Source organism: Globicephala melas, chromosome 1 (genome assembly GCF_963455315.2).
Source record: "Globicephala melas chromosome 1, mGloMel1.2, whole genome shotgun sequence".
NCBI classification, from domain to species: domain Eukaryota; kingdom Metazoa; phylum Chordata; class Mammalia; order Artiodactyla; family Delphinidae; genus Globicephala; species Globicephala melas.
In genome coordinates this window covers 20,628,792-20,641,865 of record NC_083314.1, presented here as the reverse complement: position 1 = coordinate 20,641,865, position 13,074 = coordinate 20,628,792, and the positions used below count along the sequence as shown (strand labels likewise).

The 13,074-nt window shown below is 35.6% G+C and overlaps 1 protein-coding gene across 6 annotated transcripts in view; it reads right to left on the bottom strand.

Annotated features, from left to right (window-relative positions):
- The window catches only part of DISP1 (dispatched RND transporter family member 1), a 204,021-nt gene that overhangs the window by 51,347 nt on the left and 139,600 nt on the right, over nucleotides 1-13,074 (bottom strand). The window lies entirely within an intron of this gene.

Here is a 13,074-nt window from a genome sequence, read left to right as displayed (position 1 = left end):
AATTAGAACATTTTAGGATGGGGGTGGGAAGGGGGTAGAAGAGACAGAAAATACCAATATCATTCTTTAGCTTTTCAATAATATCATGCTTAGGGTGTTCTGATATAGGAATAATGGGCAAAATGAAGGGCTACTCTGAAGCAATTAGTTGTGTAGGTTCAGATAATGTGGATAATCTTAAGAATGTTTTATGTCTTTGAAAAATGTCAAGAAAATATGATTTTTCCTCTAAGTCACTCAGGTCCTAGAATAAGAATAAACAAAAGAAAATAAAAACTAATTAGCTAAGCTAAGAACTGTGGCAACCAAGATATCAGATGCAAAAGTTTTATCCCCTACACCAATGAATGTAATGCTAAAAAAATAATAAAACATGCCACATAAGTTGCCGTGAACTTAATTTGTTTTCTATGCTATGTCCTACAGGTAGCAATGCTTGCACATAAGAAAAAGAATACTATGGCTGGGATTTGCTTCAAGTGAGATTTTTGTTATTAAGTTTTTCCCCTCCACCAAAGGGTCTAGGCCTTCAATGTAAATGAAAAATTAGTGTTCAAATTACCAGTAATATTTTTCTGTCCAGTCAACAAACAAACGCAAAGCCAGACAGCCTTCTTCCTCTCCCCTTGCCCACTTATCACCCTCTGACCAACATACACACAAAATGTGGAAATGTGCAATAAGAAAAATAGGTCATCAAATGCTAGTGGTCTATTTAACCTACATGTGAAAGCCAACAAGAAAAAAAGAAAACCATTGTTTGGCTCACTAACCCTTCTGGCATGGCATTTTTCTGAGTGGACAAAACAGCTTCTGGAGAAATCTCTCTCCAGTCTCTCCCCACCTCTGTCAGACACACAGGTACTAGAAGAAATCGTCTCTTTTCAGTCTGAGTACATGTAATGACAAACCCAGGTCACCCATGAGGAAGATTCCTATGCATATTTTCACCCAATTTATAAACTGCTCAACTGGGGTATTTCTGAACAGGGAATGCCAGAATGATGCATAACGTTTCAATGTGAACACTAATACCCAGAAGATACTCACTGTACTAGGATGCAAATTTAGCATTATTGACTTATTTTCCTTTCAGATAGAGCTCATCAAACACTCAAACACACACACACACACACACACACACACACACACACACACAGCCATTCAGCTATATAAACATCAACGCTGTAAGAAATGGAAGAATTAATGTAGACGTTAAAAAATTTCTTCATAAATTATTGTAGTGGAAAAGACAAAGCATTTATAAATATCAAAACATATATGTAAATCAAGCAGATGTTACTTCTCTCATCAGCCTTACCGTCACTTTGGAAAGTAGTCTGCCAATCCCGACTTCCTTTTATAATGAGCAATGAGAGGGATTTACTGGGGGGCCAACCCACACAGCATGTGGAATCTTAGTTCCCCGACCAGGGAATGAATCCACAGCCACTGCAGTGGAAGCACAAAGTCTTAACCACTGGACTGCCAGGGAAGACCCTGAGAAGGATTTTGAATTGTAGTAAACACAGTTGCTCTCTTCTTCAGTAAATCACTCCTGGGTATAAACACCTCCTACAAAACACTCAAATGATATCCCCAACACAAAGCATTGGTAGTTAAAAGTATTATCCAACTAGTGGGAAGATAAGGTAGATAAACTGGGAAGAGCCCTAAAGTGACCCAGGAGGCAGAAACTCTAATCTTTTTTCCATCACTTTCTTAACGTGCCATCTCAGCAAGATCTGCTCCCTTAAGCTTCCTTTTACTGAAGGATATATCCTCCCTTTTGTTGTTAACAAAAGAAAAAGCTGTATGCAAATGTTCTGAAAACAATAAAACATATTAATCAAAGGCCATCTAAAAAGGCACTAGAGTTTTTAAAAAGTTAATTGAAATTTAAGATGTTTATTTGTATGGTTAAGTGAAAGATAGTCTAGAAAATGTAAGAAGCAATTGCTTGGTGAGATAAATTGCCATTTCTTGGAATTAGAAACTCTCATTGTACAGATACTCCACAGAACTCACAGAGGGCATAAGCTTTCTCTTGCCTCTACCCATGACTCATGTTCCCAAGCCTTCTCTTCAGACCTCAGCCAAGCTACCAGAGCTGATGCAATCTTCTAGGCTGAATGGGAAAATCAAGACCTCCTCTTGGCCCTTCCATCAGGATAGAAGGAAGACTTTTTCTAGTTTGTCGATTTGTTCTGACCATCCTAGGTTGGTTAATATCATTTCAGAGAGCCTATTTTTGGTATTCAATTCAATCAGCCCTATTAACTATAATCACAGCTGTCAGGTGGGTTACGCTAGTGAGAAGTATCTAACAAAAATCCTCAAAGTTTTCAAGTGAAACTGGGCTTAAGACAGAGCGCCATCAACCTGGAACACTCATCAAAGTACCCTGAAATCCTCTCTAGACTCTCCGAAATTTCATCTGTTTCCCTATCTTCTAATTAAATCTGCTTTTCGTCAGGAAAAATAATTTTTTTTTCTTTGTAACAAGAATTACAACTATCATTCTCTCTTATTTTTATTGCAAATGCATCATTGTACATAAGAGTTAAATAGATTTTTGCAGGCCAGCCAAGGGACCTAATCACCATTTATAACATTTTTTCCCCAGTGTGGTAAAATGCAGTTCAAGTGCCAAATAACTGACTTACGAATGATTTCTGGAGCACAACTTGTTTTGTAACTTGGAGATTTCTTGTAATGAAGTAGGTACAAGTGGAGAGTAAAGAATAATTTGAACTCTGACTTTGGCTCGTATTTGAAGAAAGTCATATAAGCTTTCTATGATTCACTTTCTTCAATCATAAAATGGGAACAATCAAATTGACTTTATAAATAAGTTGTGGGTTATAAGTAAAAAATAATAAAAAAGCAAAAGCAGACAAAAATTGTTCTAAGAAATGTTTACAGATTAAGTTCAGTGGATGTATTTGTGTAAGAATTCAGGTGACCAGGAGAACAGCAAAGTTTCGATCTAAAATCAAGAGTTGACGGCTTCCCTGGTGGCGCAGTGGTTGAGAGTCCGCCTGCCGATGCAGGGGACACGGGTTCGTGCCCCGGTGTGGGAAGATCCCACATGCCACAGAGCGGCTGGGCCCGTGAGCCATGGCCGCTGAGCCTGCGCGTCTGGAGCCTGTGCTCCGCAACGGGAGAGGCCACAACAGTGAGAGGCCCACGTACGGCAATAAATAAATAAATAAAGTCAAGAGTTGACCTTAAGGCCACACAGAGAAAGACCTTATTTCTTTAGAAATGAGACAAATGAGAAAAAAATTTGGTCTGAGCCAGAGAGAACAGGAAAAGAGATGAGAGAGTGGAAGATTCAACATCATAAAAATGAATTATTGTGATAAATGTAATGCTATGTGATTATAAATGCAGTGATAATAGTATTTATGCGGGAAGTTTAAAATAAGTTTTGGATCAAATATAATGAACAATTTTAAAAGAGCTTTGTTGAAATCACCTGTTTTCCCCAGGGCCCTAACACACAGGGACTGTCAAAAGAAAGCTATTCTTGAGACACTGGCTTGAGGTGTGATGGAGCCCCATGGCCAGATATTTTAGTGTATTTCCTGTTGTTCATGAATATAATATGCCAATATCAACACATCCGAAGCCACTAATCTCACACCTCCTATTTCACCTTTTCTATACTAGCATTTTTATGTCCTGAGTGCTTTAGCTGTTTGGGGACTGACTATAAGGCCTTTGGCCAAAGACCATCTTTTGATTACATTTTAAAATTTAAGATATTTTTCTTTGAGCCTCAGCTCTTCACATGTAGAAATCAGGATGGGAACCAGTGTCCACCTCATAGGATTACTATGAGAATGTAAAAATATTTTGAAAACCATAAAGGGCTATGTATTTACAATGGAAGAATTATTATTATTGCTTGATTGAGTGATGAGAATATAAAAAAATATGGAATGATGCTTCCTAGTTCCAAAGCTGAAATTATGTTTTAAAATGGCATCAGAGATATCTGTGTCTTAGAAGAAATGGCCTGGGTGGGTCTGAATTTGAAAGCTGACTCTACAGGTTACTAACTTTGAGAACCTAGGTCAAGTTATTTACATTCTTAGAGTCTCTAAGTGTTGATTCTTCTTAGAGTTAAATTTGTTTGAAATGCAAATTGGTGCAACCTTCTAAAAGAGCAACATGGCACTACTAATCAAAATTTGAAATACCCTCATCCTTTGACTCACAATTCTACTAGGAGTTTACCCCTTTGGATATACTTGAACAATGTGTAAAGATAAATGTCTGGATAAAGATGCTGACTGCACCACTGCTTGTAACAATGAAAACAAAAAAAAACAAGGGAAACCACCTAACTTATCAATAGGGGACTTAAATTCTGTTATATCTATACCTTGGGTACTCTGCACAACAAAAAAGAATGAATTAAATCAGGATTATTGCTAGGGAAAGAAGTCCAAAGTACATCTTCATGTGTGAATAAAACCTAACTGCAGAAGAGCCTATGTGGTATGAATCCATTTCATTAAAAAAGTGGCGGAAACACACATGTATGGTTAGTATATACACAGATAATTTCTAGAAGGACATAAGAAAATGCTAACATTGTATCCTGCTGGAGAGTTGGACTGGGCCATTTGGAAGGGTAGAGAAGACTTTCACATTTTACCTTCTGTACTGCTTGCAACTTTTACTACAAATGTGCCGTCTTCATAGTAATAAAATATTAATGAAACAACATATAAAGTTTCTAGCACAGTGACTAATAATGAACAGAAGATAACTATTATTAAAATGCAAAAACAGAAGCAAACTTATTTCACCTTAAAGGGTAAACAGTCGTCTCTTCACTGGATGCATTTTTAATTGTTTGTCTTCCAGTACATATCTGCTTTCTTACAATAGCACCCTACACAATCTATCAAATAACTGGATAAAGCAGGAAATCAAAAAGGATTTAAGGAGCAAGAACAGATGAATACAAACTATTCGGAAAAAGGTTTTCAATATATCTTATCTCCCAGCTTCCAAATTTTGGGAAACATAAATTATTATTTGTTGGACCAAAGCTATCTATGAACCAAAAGTATCACGACTAGTTTCATAAGCATTAAACAGAGAATACAGAGAAGAAATATAGAGAAATTTCAATCACATGTAAAGAGAAAAGTCATCAGAGCTCATGTGATTAGAAGGTTCAAACAATTACATCCTACTCTGGGCTCAGGACACTTACACCTATAAGATCAAAGGAAATTACCCTGCTTCAAAGACTTAAAAGTAGTATCTCATTGGAAATGCTATCATATAATCATAGTAGGAACTGCTGGAATTATGGAAATTTTATTCATCAACATATTACATGTGAAAATATGCTAATGACACACAATTTACCCAAAAGATGCCATCAAACTATTTAGGTGGCTCAACATCCAAAAAGCGTTATGAAAGCCTCTTAGCAGCTCCTTGCAATTGGAAGCCATAACTGTTTTTGTGGCCAGAAAACTGTCAAGTGAAAATCTAGAGGTAATGTGGAAGAGAATACACAGACATGTTCCAATTACCACAGTAACCACTCAGCAAAGCCATCACTATCCTTGACAAACGCAGGGCTCAGATAGCCTGAAGGAACAACATCTTCATCCGCATCAACAGTTATACTGGTACACCTCTGCGGTATTGCCAAACACTTTCACACACATGATCTCACTTGAGTTATCCTCCTAATAGCCCTCAGAAAAACAGGTGTGGCAGGCATTACCGCTCTACTTTGCAAAAGAAAACTTGAGACACAGAGTCTCAGATGGTAAGGCCAGGAAGTCTGATGCTGAGGTTTTGAAGGCTTTCTGCTTAACTACATTCCATAAGCTTAGATAATGTATTCCAGAATAACCCTTTGCTTCATCAGATTCATAACATCAAACTTAACAATAAATGGCAAGGCTGAATCAAAAACAAGATCCCATATTGTAGCCAATCATCTTTTTCAGAAGTGATGTTCCCTATAACACAGTTTCACTAGACAAAATACAAAACACTGATAACAGTGTTTCTCAAACATAGGGATCACTTGGGGATGTTGCTAAAATGTAGATTCTGATACAGTCCATCTGGAGTGGGACAAGAATCTTCCAACAACAAGCCCATACCGTTGGTCCCTGGAACACACTTTGTGTAGCAAGGCAAAAGCACAAACTAGGTGCGGAGGCTACAAGAGAATCAGGCCTAAGGAATGGCAAAATGATGCTCAATTAAAGCAGAATGGATGCAACAAGCAGGGAAATGATACCAGTTAACAGAGAAATAAAGTCCTGTTTTTCTAATTAAGACAAAAAAGTAACAAATTTTAATAGTAGAGGTTCTAATTGATAACCAAGTTTAATTATGGCTTATTTCAGGACTCCTAAACTGTTGTGTACATAGAAATAACAACCAATCAGATTTTAATCTTCTTAGTGTAATGTATATGGATTGAAGCACCTTGCCCAGTTAACTGGGTGAGACAATCTTTTTCTCTCAAGTGGTACTAGATATTGGAGATACCTGAAGTCTTTTTTTCATACCAGTTATAAAGGCAGTTTGGGAGTACCTGTATTCATTATGCACCAAACCTGTTTTAATATGAAATTGCTCCCCTAAAATTGCTTGATACTTATCCTAAAATGATGGTCTCATTTCTTATCACTGGTACCAAGATGCCCTATTAATAGCTAGTGCTATGGCAAGAGAAAAAACAGCTGCTCTAAACGCACCAGAGAAACAGACAAAGAAGTATATTTGTGGCATCTTCTAGAATGGGACTGTGAAAGCTGGATGGTAGAAGGACATCAGCCAGGTTTTTTCTCTAGGAATATTATTTCCCTTCAAAGGGCTATTAAAATGTTTTTTTATCATCTCACTGTGTCAGACACTTTCCTCACAATACCTCTATGAAGATTTTGTTAAACCCATTATAGAGAAAACTGAGGGTCAAAAATATTACAGTGTAACTAATGCAAATCGCATGATTGGGATTCAATCTTAGACCAGGATGTCTCTGAAAGTGAGGCTTTTCAACCAACCTCAAGATGCTTCTAGGGCAATGCCAAGTTCAACTAGCTTTTATGGGACCACTAGAGGCTACTGATATAAAATTCAGTCTGAAGGTCCACGTGAAAAATATCCTCTGAATTCAGTATTTCCCAAGACAGTTTTAAAAGGTATAATTCAGCATTCAAGAGTGTCAGAGACATATTTCACTGAATTAAAAGAAGTGCTATCTACCCATGTATCATATTATCCAAACCTGAAAAGCAAGACAATGGATTAATCTTTGTTGTCATGTGGTGTCTGGACTATTTCAAAATAATGTAATTGTGACCTGACAGCAAAATCTGTATCTTTAATCAAAGAATCAGGCCCTCTTAAGGAACTAAAAAGTATAGTCTTAAATAAAGAAACATAATCTTCTCTCCTTCTGAGATGAATTAAATTTTCTTATTTTTCTTTGAGTTCATGAACTTTCTACAATTAAACTCTCCTTCAATAAGAACACTTTAAGTATCTTCATTTAATCACCTATAAGCATTTTATACGTTGCAAAGAATTCTACAGAAATTAGGTACTACTGCTATCATTCCCCTTAATCATAAACTGCAATAAATTAGAAGCCATTTTCTCAAAGAAACAATGTTATACGTTTGAGAATCTATACCACTTAATAAACATTTAATAAGAACCCACTAGGTATTACTATGCTTTGCATCACACTACGAGAAAGCAAACTGTTGTGTTCTAGGAAATCTGAAAATAAGGGATCACCATTCTTCTACAATGAAAACTCACTGCTGCCTATTAATTTTTTTTTTTTTTTTGCGTTACGCGGGCCTCTCACTGTTGTGGCCTCTCCTGTTGCGGAGCACAGGCTCCGGACGCGCAGGCTCAGCGGCCATTGGCTCACGGGCCTAGCCGCTTCGCGGCATGTGGGATCTTCCTGGACCGAGGCACGAACCCGTGTCCCCTGCATCGGCAGGCGGACTCTCAAACACTGCGTCACCAGGGAAGCCCTAAATTTATATTATCAAGAAGGTAGTTTCAACTTATGCTAACAAACATCATCTTTGAAAATGAAATATACCTAACATTTTTATATAACCTCTTTTAAATATGATTATACACAAGATGTATAGATAAAGGCACCAATAAAGATAAACTATAAATGTTACATGTTTTATTTTTACAAAAACCATTCATAATATTTACAAACAGCTTAATGATACAGAAGAAAAATTAAAATTGACAGATACAGTTTTCCCCTTGCCCAGATTTACAGAACTATATTGATAGATAAGAGTTAAAAAACATTAGGAAGATATTATAGTGTATGTGCCATAGCCAATCTGAAGACACTGCATTTGGAAAGCAGTCTTATTGCTAGATATGAATTAGGTTGTCAAGGCTGAGATTTATACTTATGGGGTGAATGATAGGAATTTCAGGGCTGTGGAAACATCAGTCTCATTTTTCTCATGTTTCATGTTTAATGTACCTTTGGTAGAAGGTCTATGTGGGAAGAGAAATGTGGATGTAAAATTAAAAAGTTTATCTTTTACAGTCTGGGATAAATGATAGTCGAGAACATCATCTTTTTAGCATAAACACTTATTTACCTAAATATATATTTCAAGAGCAGTATCACTATATTGCAGTTATTAAAGCAGAGATCTCTTTTCCAAGATCCTCCACCAAAATTATCATTCCACAAAATATTCACCACTTCTCCCCACACTTACAACAAGTGTTATATCCATAAGCATCAATACCCTTAAAAAAGAGAAAGAGAAAGTATTCTTTTATCTTTGAGTTCCTATTTCAAAGATATGAATGAGTTTCAATTCTATAAAGCTGCAATAATTTCTTTTAACCCTAAGTCTGAAGATTTATGTTCATTTGCATAACTAAGAATATACAAAATAAAACTAGAGAAGTTTTTATAGTCAGAAATGTTGATCTCTGGTCTTTCAAAAAAAATTCTAGAAAGCCCACTAAAAAGTTGTTATTTAACTCAAGAATCAGCTGAGACATCCATTTGGACTCTGCTGCAAGTCTTGAAGGGAACACAATAAATATAACAAATATTCACAAAGTTACAAGTCTATTACAGTGGTTTCAACCCATTCTGCACACTAGAATCACTTCAGTAATATGAAAAAAAATTACAGACACAGGGCCCTGGTCCCAGACGTTATGATTTAATTCATATTGTAATGGGGTGTGGACATTAGCAGTTTTAAATGCTCCCCAGATGATTCTAATGTGCAGCTAGGGTTCAGAACGACTGATTTATACTTTTAATTAATGCTGATCCATTTATAAGAGCAAGCAACTGCCACTCAAAATATTCCATATTGGTTCAGAAATTATTGCTTGAAATGCAGAATATTGCTGTATATTCAAAAACATTTGGACCTGGTACTCCATGTTAGACATGTGTTATAGTATTTGGATTAGTTTTACTTCTTTTGGGGTTATCCTTGACATTATAAGCGTGGGGACAAGGGTGCAGGGAAGAGAAATCCTTAATAAGACATTAGTTTGAGAGACGACAGTGTGGAATTCATGTGGGACAATGTTGTGGAAACACAAAACAACTTGTCACACAGTCTCAAGTACTTATAGATCATTTGGATAGAGTTTAGGGTATAGCCAATTGGACTAACAAGTTTATTGAACCCTCAAGAAAAAATATCTCCCCAACCCCTGGTCAGTATCCAATATGAAGTCCCAAGCATCTCTATTAAAAGAGGATGTTCCCTAAAGTTTTGTGCCAAAAAAAGAAAGAGAAAGAAAGAAAGAAAGAGAGAAAGAGAGAGAGAGAGAGAGGAGGAAGGAAAGAAGGAAGGAAGGAAGAAAAAAAAGAGAAAAACAAAAGGAAAAAGAAAAGAAAAAATACTTCTGATTGCATTTTAAGCATTTTAAACGTTTCAATTCTAGAGTCAGACAACCTCCAGACACCAGGCCTCCTATCTAGCCTCACATCCTAGTAAAAAAAGAATTAATCACAAGATGCTTTGGTAATAAACAGGACCCCCAAGATGTGATAGGTTTAGCTTTAGGCCGTAAGATTTCATCTGAAATTATTCTGCCTCAACTAAAATCACAAAACATTGAGCAATCTATCTGTATCACTATAGCTCTTCCCCAGTAGAAACAGGATCATATGACTGAGTTTAACTCATGTTGTTGAACAGATCACAAGCATGTCTAAAGACACCATGAATGTTTAATACTTTACACATCTCATAACCCTCAAAATTTAGCAGCTCAAAGGAAAAAACCATCACCGAGATAAATCAAAATAAGAAAATGCTACATGCACGTATTATGAGGCAAAAGAATGTGAAGGGATTTTTAAAAAACGTCTACCATAAAGACAAAAACTGAAATCAATCACCATAAAGCACATGAAAGTTGTTTGATTTAGATGGTAACCTGTTGTTTCTTCATATTACACTTAGAATTATCTAAGCTTTTCCCACCAATGCTAAGTATCTGACACCAGGCTCCACTCCCTGCTGTTTTGTGAAGTTTGAGAAGTAGCAAATCAAATTTCCTAGAGCAGCTCCCCAAATGGGTTCTTCCCTGCAGAGTCCAGCAAATCAAGTCTCAGGGGTATCCTTCAGTCTACTGAGCAACTTGGGAAACATATCTCAAGGTATTTGTATGAGACAATTGAAGACATCCTTTAACTTAAAGGACACTGAGATTTACTTTCAGCTTAGAAAAACATCAAATATTTGAATTGGATCAGCAAAGTAACTCTTAGCAAGAGTCTGGGTACACCTTTCATAAATCTTTTTCTATTCCTTACTTAAATTATCATTATAAATACTTGTGCATTCTGCTGTTTGCTTTCTTGTATACATTAGGTGAACTGAAATTCCATCTATATTGTTCAAGTGGGATTCTTGTTTGCTCACAAAGGTAATTAAATCGTATTTTTCAGTTAAATAGGTGAATGTCCTTATTTAGACAGCATATAATAAAAACTATTGTGAATAGTTTTCTTCGAATCTATTATGCGAGCCTGAAATAAGTGAGCCTGTTGAATAGTGATTAAAATGATAAAAGAATAGAAATTAAGAGAGGGAGAACAAAGGGCCACCCTCTTCCCCAAGTCTTGCTTTACTCATATATTTAGTTGCTTTGTTTTATATTTTTTCCAAAAGCCTGAGAAGTTAAGCAGTTCATTTGTCTTGATCCTAAACACCGTTTTATTTCCCGTGTTAGGATGTGATCAGGAATTGTAATTTTTGAAAAACTGGAAATGTTCATACGGTCAGTGTGTCAAGGCTGTCCATCGCCCATACTGAGCTATAAGAGAGTTATAAGAGTTGAACTGTTGAGGGTGCTCTGATCCAATCCCAGAAATGAAAGTAGAATGAAAGGTAAAGAATTGGTACACAGCAGACACTGAAAAGCAGATTTCCCCAGTTGCCAAAAAAGCATTGAGTGGTTCAATACAAACTAAAAAGACAACTGGGATTAGAGTAAAATGTGGAATGAAACCATTTTATAATATATATCATTTCCCAGACCGAGGCAAGGTTAACATGTATTTACTAAACTGCTTTGTAGGTCATTCATTTCAGACACTTAAACATTACATATTTTTTCATAATCAATGCAAATAGTTCATGCTCACAATTCTATAATTCACATCTAAGATGCAAGCTATATGAAACATGGAAATACATAAAAAATACTCTGCCTTATCTTTGTATACTAAAACAAAAACTGACAAATGAAGTATAATCATCCAATAAAATACTCCAATATTTAAGATTTGGCAAAGAAAGCATCCTAAGATAGTTTATTAAGAGACATAATTTTTAAAAAATAATGCCAAGACTATTTAACATTTTAAAAAGTAGAAATGTGTCAGCAGACATTAAAACCATGGGAAGTAGTAAAGCCACTACCAGTGGAACACTCTAGAGTTTATTTACATAGTTTAGTGACTTCCCAGCCATCAAAGGGAATTAGAGTTTTCTTAAATTATAAATTATCATCTAAAATAACCCTCTTGTGGGTAAAAAGGACATAGTCATTCTTTTCCTTTCAACAGGAATACCTGTTAAAGAAAATTTTAGCAAATTGTAAAGTATGCTATTTCTTGCATTATCCCTGAAGAAAGTCATTTATGGTCAGTCAATGATTTGCATGAAATACCTTGGTTCTTGCCAAATTTTTATCCACTTGGTTTTAAAAAATTTTACATTTTACTACAAAACATACAAATATTTCACAAGTTAAACCAGTTTGAAATTTTCTACTAGTCACATGTAAATTATCCATTCTAATTTTAAGCAAAAGTAAATATGGCAAATACATTCTGATTTCTACTTTATGTACTAAATACAATTATAATGTAGCTGTCATTGCCACCATTAAAATGAATACAATGCACAAAACGTTTAATCACCTCAAAAACAAATTGAGGGTGTATAGCGAGATGTGTATTTAAAATGAACATTGATAAAAATTAAACTTGCTGTGGAAGTTTGGCTCGCAAGTGTATATCTTCACTCAACTTCTCTTTTTATAAGTTGGAAGATGTAATATTTTACTATTTTCTTACAATGTTTAATTCACAAAAGTGGTTAAAGTGATTCCTACAATCCTACATCTATTTTTCTACCAACTGGCGATGAGAGAAGCACGTATTTTCCAACTTCTGATCTAGATAGTGGTTAAAGAAGAATCTCAAATCATGAAACAGCTAAACAACTTGAAATCTAAAGTTTCTTCCCAACTTCATAAAAAAAGCACATTTGAATAAACCTTAAGAAACAACTTACCTTACCTTACTGTGCTAGACTATCATTCAATAAAACTTCGTAAGATTTTAATGCATTCAGATGCCGTTCAAAGCTTACACTGAAAAAAAATTGTGAGCTGGAATTTTAAATTAATCCAAGAAGCGCACAGCAAAGTTCAGTTTTTAAATAAATTCTCCCCAAATAACACATTCACAGAAGCATGAGTAAATGTATTACCTTTATGTTAAAAGAAGAAACGTCCCTGGTTCAGTTT